The sequence below is a fragment of the Lagenorhynchus albirostris genome, chromosome 13, assembly GCF_949774975.1.
Source record: "Lagenorhynchus albirostris chromosome 13, mLagAlb1.1, whole genome shotgun sequence".
Lineage (NCBI taxonomy): Eukaryota > Metazoa > Chordata > Mammalia > Artiodactyla > Delphinidae > Lagenorhynchus > Lagenorhynchus albirostris.
In genome coordinates, this window is record NC_083107.1 from 75,193,610 (window position 1) to 75,211,517 (window position 17,908).

The following is a 17,908-nucleotide window of genomic DNA, read 5'->3' on the forward strand; positions in this document are numbered from 1 at the left end:
GCTAACTAATGTCTCATCTGATTAACCTGTAGTGTGGCCCGGGGTCCCAGAGGGTGGGCTGGTCATCCCGCCTGGGGAATGAAGGAGGTCATTGGCCAGGGGCCCCTGGGATGCCAGTTTGGGGCTCGTTTATTTGCTCTAAGTCTTGTTTGCTATTCCTGCTGCAGTGACTGGCGACAGCTCCCCCCCAAGTCCCATCCAATCTAATTGGCCTGCTGAAACAGCAGTGAACACAAGATTTAAGAAATGTTTTCTTTGAAAACTTCTGGTCGGACAGACACTTTGAGATCATATTTCACCCTGTTTCAATTGCACACCATTCCCTGGGACTTTCAGGAGAAATACTGTAAGTGAGTCTTACAGGAGAACTGCTGCTCTGTGGTCTGGGAGGGGGGCTGATGAGCTGGAGGCTGGAGCGGAGGCTGTGCTGAGGCAGCCCGGCATCTTCAGAATCTAGAGACCCTGCCAACGTTAACACATCCGAGGAGGTATTCAGTATCAAAGTCTCTAATATTTGGCTCCATAAACACGATACCGGTTGCAAAAACAAAGCTAAGGAGCTCATGCTGATTACTTCAATAAAAGCTGTTTAATTATGAACGTTTGGGAAATGAAGTTACCAACAGGACCAGGAGAGCTTTGGTGTCCGGTGTCCCTGCTCCCAGCATCCCACTGTTACACCACATTGTCCACTCAGCTGAAAAGCCTGACGTTGAGCAGGGCACACCCTCCGCCCTGTGGGATGCTACGTACTTGCCAGTAACACTCCGTCTTTCTGCAGTGGCAAATTTAGGGGATTGATTAGTGAAAGAATTATCGGCTGTTATCAGTACCATTTACAGGCCATCCAAGGGTTACTTGGGGTGGTAGTCAAAGCTCCCAGAAGACCTGCATTTGTTTCTAGGTAGCAGGGTTCCAGGACTAGGCAAAGTAGAAGAGAATTCTGAGCAGGGAGCCAGTGGGTCATTGTGACAATACATTCTGGAGTCCTTAAATTAGTTTTCTTAATAACTGTTTAGGAAACATGATGGTCTTAATGCTTCTGGATAATTCTTCTCTCTCTTTGTGTGATTATAGCCAGTTATTTTATGTCAAGTGGAATAGGTAGAAGTATCCATGTAAAAGATTAATGAACAAAAATGAGAGTTGAATCTGTGTATGGAAGGAAAGAAATCTGGGGAGATACACATTGTCAAGGAGTGAACTCTTCCTCAAAAGTGACTTTTCCCATATATTGTTGATTATTCTCAAAAAAACTTTTTATATTTTAAACATTTTTGGTAGAAATCTTTAAAACTTGTTCTTATTCATCCGCAGATATTGAATACAAATTGCCTATGCCTGAGCAGTCCTGATGATTCCGTGCTGTAATACACCGAAACAGGCAGAAATTACTGAAAGACTCCTGACTCTTGTGCCCATGCACTGAAACATCATGACAATCGCTTCATTTCTTAAATGCAAAGCTGGGGCAGTTATAACTGCTTCGTGGTGTCATGATGATTAACAGACACGATACATGTGAAAAGAAATTAAAGAATATAATATGCAATACTAGCTATCTGTATTTTTTCTGTCTTGTGTATTTTAGTTGCTTCTATGCAGATGCTTTGGCTGCTGCCCGTAGCTGCTTGTCTTTTTTTTTTTTTTTTTTTTTTTTTTTGCGGTACGCGGGCCTCTCACTGTTGTGGCCTCTCCCGTTGCGGAGCGCAGGCTCCGGACGCGCAAGCTCAGCGGCCATGGCTCACGGGTCCAGCCGCTCCGCGGCATGTGGGACCTTCCCGGACCGGGGCACGAACCCGTGTCCCCTGCATCGGCAGGTGGACTCTCAACCACTGTGCCCCCAGGGAAGCCCAGCTGCTTGTTTATTTTATGCTACACAATTTAGGGGAAGAGTTGAGGACTCCAATCAGAGTGATTTATACAGATTTTAGACCGCTACCTATCACTGGAGACATTGCATGAAACAGAGAAAAGAGCGTGGAATTTTTATCCAGAGAATCCTGAGTTCAAATCCTAGGTCCATCTTTTATAAGTTATGTGTCCCCCGGCAGTATTACTTAACATTCCTGAGCTTATATTTCTGTTCTGTAAAGTAGGAATAACAATGAGTATAACGAAAGTTTTGTGAGGTCTGTATTTTGCAGGTTAGGCACCCAGAAAAATGCCTGGTGCAACTGGGCATTTGATATTTTAAGTCCTTTTTCAGGAGAATTTTCCTCTGTTAGGTTAATAGCCGTGCCCTGGATGGTTTGGGATTCCTGACATTCTGAATAGCTATCCAGTAATTCATGTTTATGGCCACCTGTGTGTGTGTGTTGGGTCTTTGTATCATAAGGATGTCCTGTGCTCTTGTACTGACTGAATATGTTCTTGATTTTTATTTCTCCTTAAATAATATAATAATAATTCTCTTTTTTCAGTGAACGAGACAAAGACAGTAAGTCAGGAGAGATTCTGAGTGTCGGGGCCAAGTTCTTGCTTTAAATGCAGAGCGCCTGAAGAAAGTCTGGAACCTCACAGGTGGCTGGTGAGACACAGTGAAGGGGAGGGGAGTTTGTGGGAGAGGGGGAGGGAGTAGGGAACCGGTTACCCTGGTGTTTTGTTGGCTGTCCTGGAGTTAAACTTCAGGCCCTGGGGCATTCACCTGGAGAACATGTGCCAAAACTTTTCTTTTTCCCAACTTATATTCAAAAATTCAAGTGAAAGGGTAACTTTTTATGCATGGTATACAAAGTTAAAATAACACCTTAAATTCCTCTGTGTATGGGTTTGTTTTCTCTCCAAATGGTCAGAGTTACTGAAAGAAACTTAGAAAGAAGGTTATTTAAGGTTCACAAGACCCTCTGGGAAGAGACCACTTAAACAGACTGGCCTTTGGGACTCTGAGAAAGACCAGTGTAATGTTGTTACCTGACATTAGTGAGAAAGGACCCCCACTGGTTCCCAGGAGCTGCCCGTGTTGTTGTTAACTGCAAACACCAGAGTTCGTAGGGCAAAGAAAGGAGACCAGACTGGGGATCAGGATGCCGAGCTCCTGGTCCAGCTACTTGTATGACTTGGGATAATTCTCTCAGTCTGGTTCCTCATTTGTTTTGTAAGGCTAATAACACCAATTCCGTAGAATCAAAGGTGAAGAAGATATAAACCATCTAGGTAATGAATTGTACAAGAATTTTGCAGAGATTACAATATGCTGTACAAATTCAAGAGCTAATTCATTCTGCATAATTTAGCCACTTTTAAATCCTTCCAGACTCCATATGTGGTATAATGTGTTAGAGCAATGATGGTCTTAGAGGTCAGCTCCTTGAGTGCTCTGATTTTACGTATAGGAAACTGAAGGAGAGAGGCAGAGAGGAAGGGACTTGCTCCCCACATAATATGGTATGTTAGTGCCAGGGCTGAAGCTGGAGCTTCCCTTTAGATGTTTCCCTTTAGATGCTTCTTTAAAAACAGCGTCTCTTCTAGAGAAGGCACATAATCAATAATGGTTATGTTCAAATGAAACAACTTTGGGTGTTATGAAGCAATGAAATTCAAGGAGAATCAGGTGGGGTGTCAAGAGAAGCAATGGTGAGGCCATGCTGCCTTTCGTGGCTTTGTCTCCAGATCATTATAAGCTCTGTCCCCTTAGGGAATAACACTCTTCACGTTTCCTTTTTCCATCTTCTAAACTCACACGTGACTGTAAGGTTTGGGGACTGTCAGCACACAGCTGGTCACCTGGTCACTTGTAGACAGATGCACGTCTTACCTCTTTGTTTGGGAGAAGGGAGTGTGACTGAGGTCAGGTCAGCACATGAGGAAGGACCGGCTTTCTAGGTGAGGGTCCTAGCCCAGGAGGGCTAGTGTACATATTATGTCTTTTTCCACAATAGCAAGGCCTCTGAAGAGCAGAGGTGGGACAATTTTCTGTTGATTGCCCTTCCTTTCACCCCAGATTCTGTTATTCATAATGGATTGTGGGGTAGGCCAGCCCCAGCCCGAGAGTCCCAGATTCAGACTTCCTATGAAATGTAATCAGCAGTTACCGGGCAGTCGAGCTTCTACGGGGTAGCCATTAGATATTTTGAATTTTTGATGCTTTAAATTTCACCTTACACTGAAGCTTCTCCCCTTCCTCAACTCACTAATACCTCAGGCAGAGAAGCCTTCCATTGGAGGTGGGAAACGTCTCTCCCCCTCTAATACCTGTCCCTAGTCAGCTCAGGGCCTTTAGGGCTGCAGAGCGTTTGTGGGAGAGAGTTAGGGAGCAAGAAAGGTGCGGCTTGATGGGGACTATCATGATCAGTTATTGTTGCCCTGTGGGTTTGGTGGTAGCTCCACACTCATACTGGGGATCAACTGCTGCTCCTTTAACACAGTCAATGCCCCTTCAGACTGGCCACTTCTGACTCTAGATATCAATATCTAGCCTTGCCTGGGGTTATCTAGCTGCCCAGCTCCCAGGAGGATTCCTGGGCAGAATTTTTCATAGCATGATATATTCTGGTATCTTTATACAGGATCCTTATGGAACCCAGGGGAAACTCCAAACCCAGGCTGTTGCCAGTGCAGCCTGTCTCCTCCCTCTGCTTTTAGGGTGGCCCATCACTGCCCCGCCTTGTGGCTTTCTCCAAGCTTGGAGCCAGCACTAGTCTCTGTGCCTTTAGACCCCAGGTGGAGCTCTCCAAACTGTAATCCTGAAGCCTCCCACAGGTAAAAGGGATGCCTTCCCTTTCTTTTCCTTGTGGAATGTGTGTAGGGGTGGTGTAATTCTTAGCATTCTTGCCAAAGAAATCCTTTCTTCTTGGTCTCTTCAACCTCAAAGTTTTTCAGAGTGGATTTTGGACTAATGATTACAAATGTGATTTCTGAAACATTTCCTTTGCAAGTCCTGCATTAGTGGGTTAGCATCTCATTTTACAATGTGTTATTAGGAAGAATCTCATTTTAACTCCTGTTACCCTTCCACTTGAGGTGCAGGCAAATCACATTGGAGCCTGCCTTGTCTGCCTTGAGGGCAGGTTTGAGGGATTTCAAAAGTGGTCACGGAAAGAAAGAAGCTTTGCAAACTAATATCCTGTAGAAATGTTGGGCATTACTCTTAACATTATCCTTTTTAACGTAAATCAGAAAATCCAAATGAGTAGATAAATCACGTTTCGATCCTTTCAGGTAAATGTGTTGAATCTTTAGTGATACTGACTGGCATCTTTGGTCACTGAGGTGATTCATTAGCAAACAGTGCTATCCAAGATCAGCCAGGTTCAAACCACGTGTCTCTTTCTTTAAAGGAGAAACTATCTTTATTAATGCCTGACTGTCCTCATGTCAGTGGAGTGGTGGCCTTTGGTTACTCAGAGGCACAGACCAAGAATATGTCACTGTAGCCTTTGGTATGAACTCTTGGTACCCCACAAAGAGGAAATATGTTTTTGCTGTTTGCAAAGGAATTCAAGACCTTTATGGTTACCAAGAACTCATAAAACCAATGAGCCATATATTCGAAAATGATCCCTGGGTCCAGTCTTCAACAAGCCAGTGTCTGCTGATCAGTTTGGGAAACACATATGAGCCACTAGGGCTTTCGAGCTGAGAGTGTGGTGCGGGGGGTGAGCGGGATTTCTCCTGAAGGCGTCTTGTCTTTCTGTATGCTTTCTCTATGGAAGAACATGAGTGTTTCAACAGGTTTATTTTATGTTTTCATATGCTGAACAACAACTACAGCAAGTAAACAAGCAAACAAAAAATAGGTAGAGCAAAAGCAGAGAATCGAATGTATGTTTCCAATCCCCAATTTTTTTTGTTTTTTTTGGGTTTTTTTTTTTTGTTTTTTTTTTTTGCGATACGCGGGCCTCTCACTGTTGCGGCCTCTCCCCTTGCGGAGCACAGGCTCCGGATGCGCAGGCTCAGCGGCCATGGCTCACGGGCCCAGCCGCTCCACGGCATGTGGGATCTTCCCAGACCGGGGCACGAACCCATGTCCCCTGCATCGGCAGGCAGACTCTCAACCACTGCGCCACCAGGGAAGCCCTCCACTCCCCAATTTTTAAAGTTTATTTGAAGTTTTAACCAAAGGATGAATCATAGCACTGTGTACTTTCACTTTTACCTATCCCAGAGGTATCATCTCTCAGGAGGAGTGAAAAACAGAATCAGAAACTTGGGTCTTTCCTGACCTTACTAAATTATAATTTCCAGATATAATACCACATCTTTTATTTCTTTATCTTTGCGTATATTAGCCTAGATGAGCTGATCACGAGTGTGTCTAAGTGTATGTGTGTGTGTTTGTGTGTGTATGGATATTGAGAGAGGGAGCGAGAGCATGGGGTATGGGGTTTAATTCTATTCGAAAGTTGGCACCCAGGATTTATTATGTAGCCCCCAGTGTTGGCTAAGTCTGACATTTAGTCTTTCAACAAGTATTTATTATCTCCTATGTTCCAGGAACTCTGATAGTTTCTGGGGGTACACAGTTAATTAAACCCTGTTCCCTCAAGGTGCTCACACTGGAGTTGGAACTCTTTCACTGCAGTATGTGGAGCACAGAACTTGAAAATTATTCACTGTGATACACCTTTATTCTTTACGTGGTACGCAAACAATGAGACAATCCTTGTTTAAATACGTTTTAGAACTTTAATTTGAAAGTGCTTTTTCCATAAAGGATTCTTGTGTGTAGAGATCATAGTTTTATGAGGGGTGGGGATCTTTCTTAGGCAGATTTTCTTTATAAATTTGTAGTCATTGATGAAGTGGCAAGAGTGGGAGATTTAGTGGGTGGCAGAGAGATCCACATAACATCTTTGGAAGTTGCTAAAATCAACACGAACAAGATGTTCACTCTCATAGCTTTCAGAATTTGGACCCATAAAGGTATTGTGGTTGTGTCTAGGACCAAGAGGCACTGATTTTTATTTTACTATAATATTGCAGATTCCACCACTGGCAACAGAACTTATCATAGCATTCTTTTGGCAAGATAAAACAAAGTGGTTACACTTCATTCTGTAGTAGGGTTGCCCATGGATCTGGAGAAATGAACTCAGTTGATGGGAGTCTAGGGCCAATGGGACTGGGTTGCTGTTCTGATTCCCAGTTAGACATCAATCACCTTCACAGGAAAGAAAAGGGGATTCTTCTTTGCCTGTGGCTGCCACATAATGCCAGCTGCCAACGCTAATCATATGATTATTAGAAGATATGGGGAGGGTGTGAAGACTTAGTCTCTCCAATCGCATCTCCCAAAGGAATAACTCAACATACATGACTTTATCAGTCCAGTTGCTAAGGTTTTGGCAAGCACTGCAGATTAATACCTACCAAAATGGAGCCCACGTCCATTGGAAACTTCTATCAGTGAAGCGAGCAAGTCTGCTTCCAGGGTCTAACTTTGCCTTGATTTTTCCTGAGATGAGAGGCCTTAGTTCTCATACTGCCAGAACTAGTTCAGTCTTCAGCAGGATATGGTGCTAGTTAGTGTTTGAGTCTCCCAGATATCCTGTGTGAATTAGACCTCTTTATGTGGAGGACAGAACGGAAGTCTGCCTAAGAAGCAGGCCTCTGGCTTCTGCTTTGCCAAATGTTACTCAGCATTGTGGACATGCTCTCAGGCATCGTCTTGGGTTGAGAAAATGACATCACCCAACCACAACCAGCTTCTTGCTAAAATCTTTCACAAAATGCACAACAAAGCAGCATTTTAAAGATGAAACATTTCTTGTTGATGGAGCAGTCACTGAAGGTCCGATTTTTCCAGGAGACAAGAGGGTAGTGGTCTAACGGCTGCACTGAATTGAGGTCGGTGGAAAGAACTGGTAGATAGTAGAGATCTGCAAAAGGATGCAGTTGGCTGTTGGCACTGAAGAAGGAATAGGGGACAGATGAGAAGTTGGCGTGGCATGTGTCCCTAGGCAAGGCAGTTCTACGGTCCAAAGCTGGGTGCCCTGGAGAAGAGGTTGAAGGGTGGCTCACGATCATGGAATATGCATTGACTTGGCATGGGCCAGGCCTTCTAGGGGCACAGTGGATGATGGAATAGTGCCGGCCATGCCTCACTATAATGGCTTGATACATATGTATAGTAAACTTGCCTCATTTTTCCAAACTAAATCACATGCTGTGCACTAAAGAGTAAATGTCCTTAGCTCAGACCTTTTCAGTATGACTTACTTTGCAGCCATTCTTCTGTAGCTGATTATAAATTTTTATCATCTTCTAAAAAATAACAATCATGCCCACATCCTTTTGAGACCAGGGTGCATAGCCACATTGACGGTGGTATTACTTAAGAATTACACTTGGCATGTGGAAGCCCCCTCATTAATAGGTGTTCCCATTGCCCAGAATCTTAGCACAGGGGAATCCCCTGAAGGCTTTGGGCTCATTCTTTCTGATATGACCTCATAGATCCTGCTGTGAATCCATTGCCTTCTCCTCCTCATCTGTCTCAGCGACAGGCCTGTAAATCACACACATTCAGAATGAAGGCTCTCAGGATTTGCTTGTACCAAATGTATGTTTACTCTCGCTCTCGCTCTCTATGTCTGTGTTTGTGTGTGTTTTTAAGTAGCTTTACCATCTGGCTTAGCTGAGGCCACAGGAGAAGGGAAGAACATTATGAGGGAGCAGAGGTAAGGCATTGTCTGGAAGAGCTGTGGCCTCACAGGCAACCCCAGTTTGTCTCCTGGGCATCTGTGCACATACACATGCATGGATGTCATCAGTGTGCACTCTTGGGGTGTCCATCACTAGGTAGCCCAAAAAGAAGGTCTGAAAGTTTCTTGTCACCCTGAGGACACATTTTGCCTTTAACTCTTGAGTCCCAATTAACCTGCCTCATTAGTACAATTGTGTTCACCTGGGGTCCAGTAGGTCACTTACTTAGCTCCTCAGCTGAGACTCGGCAGGCAGTGCTGGCTAGGCAGGAAGTCCCTGAAGAAGCATGGTGAACCAGTGTGATGAACCCCAGGCCTGAAGACATAGCTCTCAGTGCTCACTCTAAAGGCAATGGGAAGGGTGTAGTGTTATCTTACTATTAGGAGGCCTGGGCTCCTCGACTTTTATGTCCACGGTCCTTTGTAATCCACTGGGGAGAATGAGAAGGGACCAGTGGACACTAGGCCACTTTGGATGACACAGGTGTGTGAACTAACTCTTTCCCCTTCTTTCCTGACCTACCTGTGATCTTCTTGGGCATATTACGTAGGAAGCCCCCAGAGGGTTAAGTGGAAAGGCCACTTCTATAGTTTAATTGCAGTTCTGGAACCTCTCCATTCTGCATCTGCTGTCACAGGGGGCATGATTAAGACCCACTAGAGACTGCCAGTGGCCCAGTGTATAGTTTCTAGTTTTTCTTGAAAGAATCTTTTTGCATGTATCATAGGCAAGCTCTTCCAGCATGGTTGCCTCGTTCATTGTTCAAGTGTTCTGTCCCTTTTGAACAGATACTGCCTGCAACACAGGCCAAGCTTCAGGAAGTCAACCTCCAAATTATAGGTCAACTTCTTATTTGAACCAAGTTGTGCTTAGGAAAAGCACCCTCCTTGCCCGTCTTCTGCCCAGGTGCCCGTGGGGGAGAAATGGGGCCCAGTTCTCATGGGGCCCAGCCCCGCCCTACCCATTCCACCAGAGCTGAGTCTACCGTGGGCACTGGTTGAAAGGGGGGGCAGGAGCGAAGGCTGTGGCTGTGTCAGTGTTAACACACACCCACACACACGTGCACGGGGGATGCCTTGTGGACTCACGTTCCAAATAACTGGACCCTTCCTCACTCCTGACCCCAGCAGGACTTTTGGGAAAGTACGTCTTCTCTTCCCTCGGACTAGGACGTTAGGAAGCAGAAGGCGCTGCGTCTGCACAGTTGATCCTCTTGGGATCAGAGCAGTGTGTGCTGTGTGGAAAGTACTCATAGCTCTGGACTTGCAGGCGTGGAGGATGACCTCAGTGACCTCGCTTATTCATCACCTGCTGTACACAGAGCAGTGGGTGAAACACTGTGGGGGGCACATCGGTGTGAGGCCCGGGTCTGCCCTCCAATGGATCAGTCTGGAGAGGACACAAGTGAAGCAGTGATGTGGCGACGGACGGGATGGATCAGTGGAGACAGCAGTTGTCAGAGGAGGTTTCAGGCGGAAACTGGGTCTGCGGGTGGTAAAGATATGAAATGAGGGTGGTGGTTCCTGCCTTCCCGTGTGGACAGGTGATGAAGGGACATGGAGGGGGGCTGGGGTTCTCACCTGAAATCCCCACAGGCAACCAGATTTCCAGGGAGAGTGTTCAGCTCAAGGCTACCTCCCTGCAGTGGCAGAAGGATAGAGTTTAAAGTAAACGTCCGCTGCTTCAGCTGGGTGCTCTGCCTCTGGGCCTGGAGGATTCTCAGAGATCTAAGACACAGGGGCCACTCTGGGCTGCTCACCCTGAATGGCCACTTTTTGATCTCCTCAGGGTTTTCTTTGACCATTTAAGTGACAAAAGGGAATTTCTTGGAGGGGGAGTGGGGAGATATTTTTAGAATGAAGGGCATTTAAAAAAATAAGACAACTACTGCAAGATTTTGAAATTTGACAGAAGCAGATGACGTTTTCCATCCCCACCATGAAACTTTGCCCAATTTCTTGGACCTTTAAATACCACAGATAAGCTTCAGTTTCTGGCTAGGAGGAAAGGGGCTCATGCAGAGATCTGTGGAGACTCAAAATGACACCTGTGCAGGGGCTGCCAGTGACTCTGGTATTTCAGGCCCAGATTTCCTTCTTTTCCCCTAATTATCTGGATGCTAACCCTCTATGTGTAGGATTTGGCTTCAGGACACTGAGTTTTAAATTCCAGCTTCAACCATTTACTGGCTGTGTGACCTTAGGTAAGTGAGTTCACCTCTCTGAGCCTTATTTGTAAAATCAGGACAATTCCATTCTAAAATCACATAGGTTTGGGGAGGCTTATTTGCTTTATGGGAGAGTATTGCAGGCCGAGTGCAGTGAGAGATGCTGGGCATATAACGTAGGGCTTGCAGCTTAATACGAAGACAGATGATCAAAGCAATAATTCTAATATGACATGAAAAGTGTGACAACGTGTTAAAAGTGATGTAATAGGTGAATGTGTGTGCAGAGGTCAGTGAAGGCTGAGAGAAAAGGGTGGTGGAGGCAGAGGTAATGGGTCAGGAAGTGCTGTGTGACTGGATATTTGACCTGAGACTGGAGGGTGGGAGCCAGGGAAGCATGAGTGGGTGGGGCAAGGGCAGCCTTAAATAGACGATTCTGTCTGAGCGAGGGCACGGAAGTGTGGAGGCGGCCACGGGCTGGGAGTCACGACTGGGTGGGACTGAAGCCTGTGGCCTGCGCCGGGGGTGGGCTGGCTGAGCGGAGAGAGCGTGCCGACGAGATCCACACCATGGAGGCAGGTCTGACGCTTTGGATGGAACGAGTGTCTTCTTAGTGGCATCTCTCACGACTGGCTTTTCTGAAATAGTGCTGTGGTCCTGCCCTCAGCCACCCTCTAGCCCACTTCTCTGCTTTCTTTTCTTCAGAGCAGTTCTCACTATCTGTAATTCTTTGTCCACTTTAAAATTTAACTTTTAATTTAAATTAAATTCTTAACTACTCTATCTTCAGTGTTGATACATATAGTTGGCGCAAACTAGACACGATAAATATTTTTTCAAAGGATGAGTAAACAGCAGATGATTAAACGCGTCTGAAGACAGAATTAGCAGCAGCCTGCCTCACAGAATCCAAGAGACGCCCTAAGGGACGGGGCCGATTCTGTGGGTGAGGAAAGGAAGAGGTCACCTTCTGGGCGGCAAAGTCCTCTGAGGCTGGGAAACTGGACATGCCTCCCATTATTTGGGAAGGACGGAATGAGTGTCTGTGCCCCTTCTGGTTTCTGCAGAGAAGAGAGGCAGTGGCCGACTCAGAGAAGCCCAGGAATAGCAAGAAGGGATACGTCGCCTCCACGTTTCTGCCCCAGATGCAGAAGCCTTTATGATCTTGGTCATAGGATAGACGTCTGCTTTGGGCTCCTGGTTTGTTCTGAGGTTTGACACCCCCTCGGATACTCTGCCACACTGTAAAATGCATGATGTATTGGGTCAATGTGGCTTCATAAAATGCACCCCAATTAGCTCATTTCCATGATCGTTCACAGTAGCTGCTCCTGTCACTTCTATGTTTCCCTTGAGAAGAGATTTTCTGAAGAACTCCTGAGGCCATTTATGATCTCTGACTCCTCCTAAATTGTCAGGTAGTGATGAGATAAGAAGAGGAAGCGTTGGACATCTTTACTGCTCTGAGAAAGTTGGTTGCACATACTCTTGTCGCGAGCACCAGATTCAGACTATACATGCCTTTTATAACAACCGTATTCCTGCAACACCTGTTAACTGAATCCTCATTTTTCTACTGACGTTTTTATTCAAAAAGGCCAGACATGCATTTTCTCTGGCCCTAATGACTCTTAAAGTCAGATACTAGAGCCTAATATTGACTCCACTTCAGTCTGGCCAAATAGCTGATGGCTTACGCATCAGTCCCAGATGCAGGGGCAGGGGGAGGTGAGCAAAGGGACTGTGCACCCAGGGTCTAGCCACCATGAGAAGCTGTTAGGCCTGAGGGGCAAGGCAAGGGAAGGGGCCAAGAGTGTTACTGGACCCTGGTGAGACCTGGGTCCCTGAGAGTCAGCCTGCAGCACAGCAGCTGGGACTAACTAGAAAGCAGCTGAAGCCGGAACTGAGATGGGATGCAGCTGGGAATCCGATGGGGAGTAAGTACACACCCCAACCTCTCTTTTTTCCTGCCCTTTGCTTTCCTGCTGGTGCCTCCCATTGACCAAAATAAAATGGAAGCTCCGAGGCATAGAGGAGAGGGAAGGGCAGGAGACTCTTGGAAGGTTGTGGCAAACAGGCTCCCATTAGGTTGTGGCAAACCTAGGCTCCCAGGTTCTAACAGCATAGAACATGAACAGACATAAACGTGCCCAGAAGGTTCTTCTTCCCAGAATCTGGCAGTGGGTTCCTTTCTAAAGGGAAGAGTCCCAAATATCTAAATAGATAAATGTCTTCTTTCAGGAAACAGGCATCGAATGTCCTCCGTGGTTAAGCTCTAGATTTGGTGCTGGTGGTTTTACTTTGAGTTTTCTTCAAGCGAGGTACTTCCCTATAGAGCCACCCTGGATAATTGACAAAAATAACAGTCAGTGAGTCTTCTGGGATTTCTTTTAAAAAGTCTGGCCCCAGGTTTGAGGACTGTTTTTGAACTTCTTCCTACACCTCAGCTTGGGCCAGATCTGAGCGTTGTTTTGGTGAGTGACCGAAGTCTTGCTACATCCAACCGGGTCTTGAGTACTGGCTGGATTTGCACTCAGTTGGGCCAGTCTTTGGTTATCTGTAGAGACCTCTATTCTCTAACTGGGGAATCATGTGTAATTTCTGTGACACAAAATTGGGTGAGTGGAGAGCTAGGGAAAGGTCTTGCTAGAATGTTTCTAAGTCCACCTGTGGCCTGGGTGGGGCTGCTTGACCAGCTCCAAGGAACTGACTGAGAATTTTGAAGATTCCATGTCCCATATTGTGTGTCTGCTTTGGGTGTTTGTCATTTTAGGTTAAATAATTTTGATGCAGTTACTGGGTATTTCACAGAAACTGCTTAACATTTCTCCATCGCTGTGCATAAGTTTCTGTAGTAATTGGTGAAGATTTCTTCACATTGGAGAGAGATTAGCCAAGTAGGATAATCAAAAAAAAAAAAGGTTAAGCTGGAAGAGACAAAGGGATTATTTCAACCACTCTCTCTTTTTATAGGTGGAGAAACTGAGGACCCCAGAGGGCTGGGGATGTACTCAGGGTCATACCATGAAGACAGGGACAGAGCCAGGGATACAAGGGGGCGGGTCAGGCGCAGCTGAGAAGCAGGCGGGCCATGGCCAAAGGCTCAGCAGCATCCTCTTGGGGGCTCCTGCCCCGCTTCCTGGGACATTCTCACTGGCAGGTGAGGCTTCCCTAACGCAAGCAGCCAAAGCAGTTGCTTGTGCTATTCTCACAGGTTTTGAGGCTTTCCTTTGCCTGTATCCTTCGCTGTGAATACTCAGAAAGAACAGAAAGCTTTTCTCATATAGTGTAGAAATCGGTGTTGGAAAATGATACAGTTTTTAAACCCTTAAAATGTGCAGAGCTTGGGACACGAGGGCCTGAGATTCATGCCTAGTTAGTCATGATGCTGCGAGATTTATGAACTCTGCCACCAAACTGGGATTCTTTGCTTGCAACACTGAAATAAGAGCTAACATTTAGTGGGTACTTACCACGCACGGGTCATTGTTTTAAGCAATTTACATTATTAACTAATTTAGTTTTTACGAACATCCCATGAGGTAGATACTCTTTTTATTCCTATTTTTAGATAAGGAGGCGGAGCTCAGAGGTCATGTGACTCGCTCAAGGTCAGAGTCAGTCAGTGGCCACAACAGAATTTAAATCTCAGTGTTTTGACCGCTCTGCCCGTATTCTTGACCAGGGAGCTATAGAGCCTTTCTTTTTTAGTATCACCACTGCTACATCCATGAGATGTGGTTTGTTTTCTGAGGACCTTGCATCGCAGAGCCTCAAGTATTTCTGCCTGTTTCAAAAAACAACCGGAATAAGTTTTTGCATTACTTATGACTGAGTATTCATGATGCCACAGCAGTCTCTACCTAAAAGGCTTCCAAGCCAATATACCGGCTTTCTCTGACCCCTGAACTGGACAGCCTTATGCGGGAACAAACTGTGTGTCTGAACAGCCCAGTTCAAAGTATTCTGGTTCAGTGGCACAAGTAAAGATTACTCAGTGTTCTTAGATTTCCAAGAATCTTTCCATGAGTTTTTAGGAAGAACATTATTTTGTTATTATTAAAGTTTTGAAAAACCACAGATAATAATCATAGCAAAGTTTTTTCTCACACAGCATTAATGTACAATGTTGCAAGACCACAGTGTTCTTATTTACATTTTATAGCTGGAGAAACAGAGACCCAGGCTCATATTCTACAATGATATGGACAGCAATGCACTGCGAGCCCCCAGGTCCCTTCTTGACTCTGCCTCCACCTTGATGTGTGACTTTGGACATGTCCTTTTCTCCCTCTGGGTCTCCTCTTACCACTTATTATATATGAGGCTAAATATGATTTCTGAGTTCTTTTCCATTTCTGAAATTCTATGACTTACTAAGATCAAAGCAAGTTGCTTGTTAATTGATGTGTTTTATAGATGACATGGTTCAAAAAAGGAGTTGAGGTGGCTTATAGGATTAAAATGCACTTAAACCAGGATGGTTAAAAATAACAAGAGAATCGAAAATAATAAAAAGCGATGCAAAAGAGATGCTTCAGGCACCAAGACTGAGTGAGTCCCTGAGGGTCAATGTTATGTCTGGAGTCCCATAATCCAAGGATGTTGCTGCTGAAATTAACTCAAGAGACTGTGGCTTGTCTGCATACATCCCGGCTTCTTAAGTTTCTCCTGCAGAGCATTCTGCTAGTAAGTGTATGTTATTTTCAAATGAAGCAGACTTGGAAATCTGTCTTTCTGACCCACAGAACTGTGAGTCCAGAGCCTCTTGGCTGTTATGACATGAAGAGGTTTGGCAGCTCAACCAGGAGTGGACCCCAGGTCTCCTGACTTTTTCCCAGGGCTCTGTCCATGGCGGCTGCCACCTCCTCTAGTGACAATGACTGTTCACCATATGGCAATATAGTACAGGCAGGGATTTGTGGTATATACAGTTTTTCCATAAACAGGATCTCTCTGATTCTCTTAATCTCCTGAAGGGTAGGCAGGAAAGGTTCTATAATTCCCATAGTATAACTGAGAGAACAGGCTTAGAAATGTTGAGTATTTTTCCCATGTTAATGGAGAACTGTACCCACCTTGTTGACTCTCTGAGTGTCCATTTCTGGCTTCGTGCCATCACTATGGCCGGGCTCCTGGGGACTCCAAGTGTTCTATATTGATGTGCCAACAGTACACATCTCAGGAGGTAAAGTCAAAGCAGCTTGTCTAAGCCCAGCCCACACATGGCCAAGCGACCATCAGGGAGAACCTTGGGAAGCAGAGGATGGGGGTCCCCAGCACTGAACCCTGGCGCCAGATGCCAGGGCTTAAGTTTGAACTCTGTCATCTCAGACATTGCTTTTAAGCTCTGTAAGTACATAAAACATTGTGCTATGTATTGCACAGGTCTTGGGACTGAGACTAATGATATTGTGGGAAAGCCAGAGTTTGAAGCAGGTTAAACCTCTCTGAGCACAGCAGGAGCTTTTCATCAAATTCAGCTGCAGGAAACCCTTGAACTGGACCACATTGCTACTGAACGTGTCATCAATCAATCAACAAATATTTCTTGAGACAGCAATGTGAGAATTCAATGAGATCACCTAAGTGGCAAGTTAGGAGGGTAGCATGGTACAGAGCAAAGACATGGGCTTTAGAGAAATTCAGAAGTAGGTCTGAAGACTGACCCTGTATTTTATGAGCTATATAAGCCAGACCAAATCACCCAACCTCACTAAGCCTCAGTTTATCCATCTATAAAATGGGGAAAATACCTACCTCATTAGGCTTTTGGAAAAGCACTTATTTCCTATGAATTTCCTCTCCTTTGTCTAACATTTAAAAACTATGAAGTGACAAATCATTGATAGTTGCCAGTTAATTATTCCTAGGTACTTGACATTGTACAAGACAATAGGAGGGGTAGGAAAGAGGGCGACATGGTCCCCTTTCTCCTTAGAGAGACAAGACTATCCAACAAATAAGGCAAGGTGTGGGGAGGGGAGGTGATTGAGGGTTTCTGGGCTTAGCAAGAACTTCATGGACAAGGTGGAGATAGATCTTGTTGGGTGGATGAGAGCATGGAATAATGAGGGAGACAGGGATTCCAGGTGAGAGGGACAGCAGAAGCAAAGGCTGGGATGTTTGCAGGACAGCATAAAGACTACCCTGAACAGAGTAGATAGGAAATAAGGAAAATAATGATAAACAGTGCTCTGTGGGTGAGGCAGCAAGAGAAGTTAACACATTTAGGTCTATTACACTACCTGGCACAGAATGCTGTAAGCTTTTTCAGTAGAAGAGTGATTAGGACTGGAGGCTGGAACTGTCTTCTTTTTTGTATCAAATTTCCATAACATTTTTAGCAAAGGGCTTGATGTTTAAGGATGCTCAGTAGTTATCTGTGAAGTAATAAACAGGTGTCTATGGAAAGTCAGTCTGGCAAAGATGTGTGTGATGTTGACAACCCTTTCAAATGTAGACCTTCACACCAGACACCAAATGACCAAACTCAGCCAATGGAAGGAACTAAGAGGCCAAGTTGGATTTGCATTTCCACATTGATTTGGGCTCACTGCAAATGACTCCGTTTATTTCATTTAGATTTTTATCTTGTGCTTTCTAGAATACAAGAAGTGTACATGCTGGTTGAAAAAAATACTAACACTACAGAAAGTTCCCACTCATGCTCTCTTCTTCTAGGCTTCTGCCACTTTGAAAGCCTTCTTGTCTTCCTTATGGACCATTTCGTTGGCCTGAAAGTACATAGCATCCACTATCATATACACATATAGTCCTTTTAATAAATTTTATTGAGGTATAATTTCCATAAAATAAAATGTACCAAATTTAAGTTTAGTGTTTCTTATGAGTTTTAACAAATATATATACCTCTCTTCTATATGAATGAGATCATACTGTACATACTCTCCTGCAAATTGTTGAGGCATTCAGCAGTGTCATGAACATTTTCTTCATGACACTGACTTCTTTTTAAATTATTGCACAGTCCTCTGGTATGGATACCTTTAATTTATTGGACTATTTCCTTATAGATGGATATTTATATTTCCTTCATATTTCACAATTCAAATGGAGTAATGAGATCCTTTT

General features: G+C 44.9%; 1 long non-coding RNA gene across 2 annotated transcripts in view; it reads left to right on the top strand.

Annotated features, from left to right (window-relative positions):
- Positions 1-17,908, top strand: part of LOC132531400 (uncharacterized) — a 363,003-nt gene that overhangs the window by 41,282 nt on the left and 303,813 nt on the right. For both annotated transcript variants that reach the window (XR_009544085.1, XR_009544086.1), the window contains exon 2: positions 2,424-2,530. This is a non-coding gene — a long non-coding RNA (uncharacterized LOC132531400). The remainder of the gene's footprint in view (positions 1-2,423; positions 2,531-17,908) is intronic.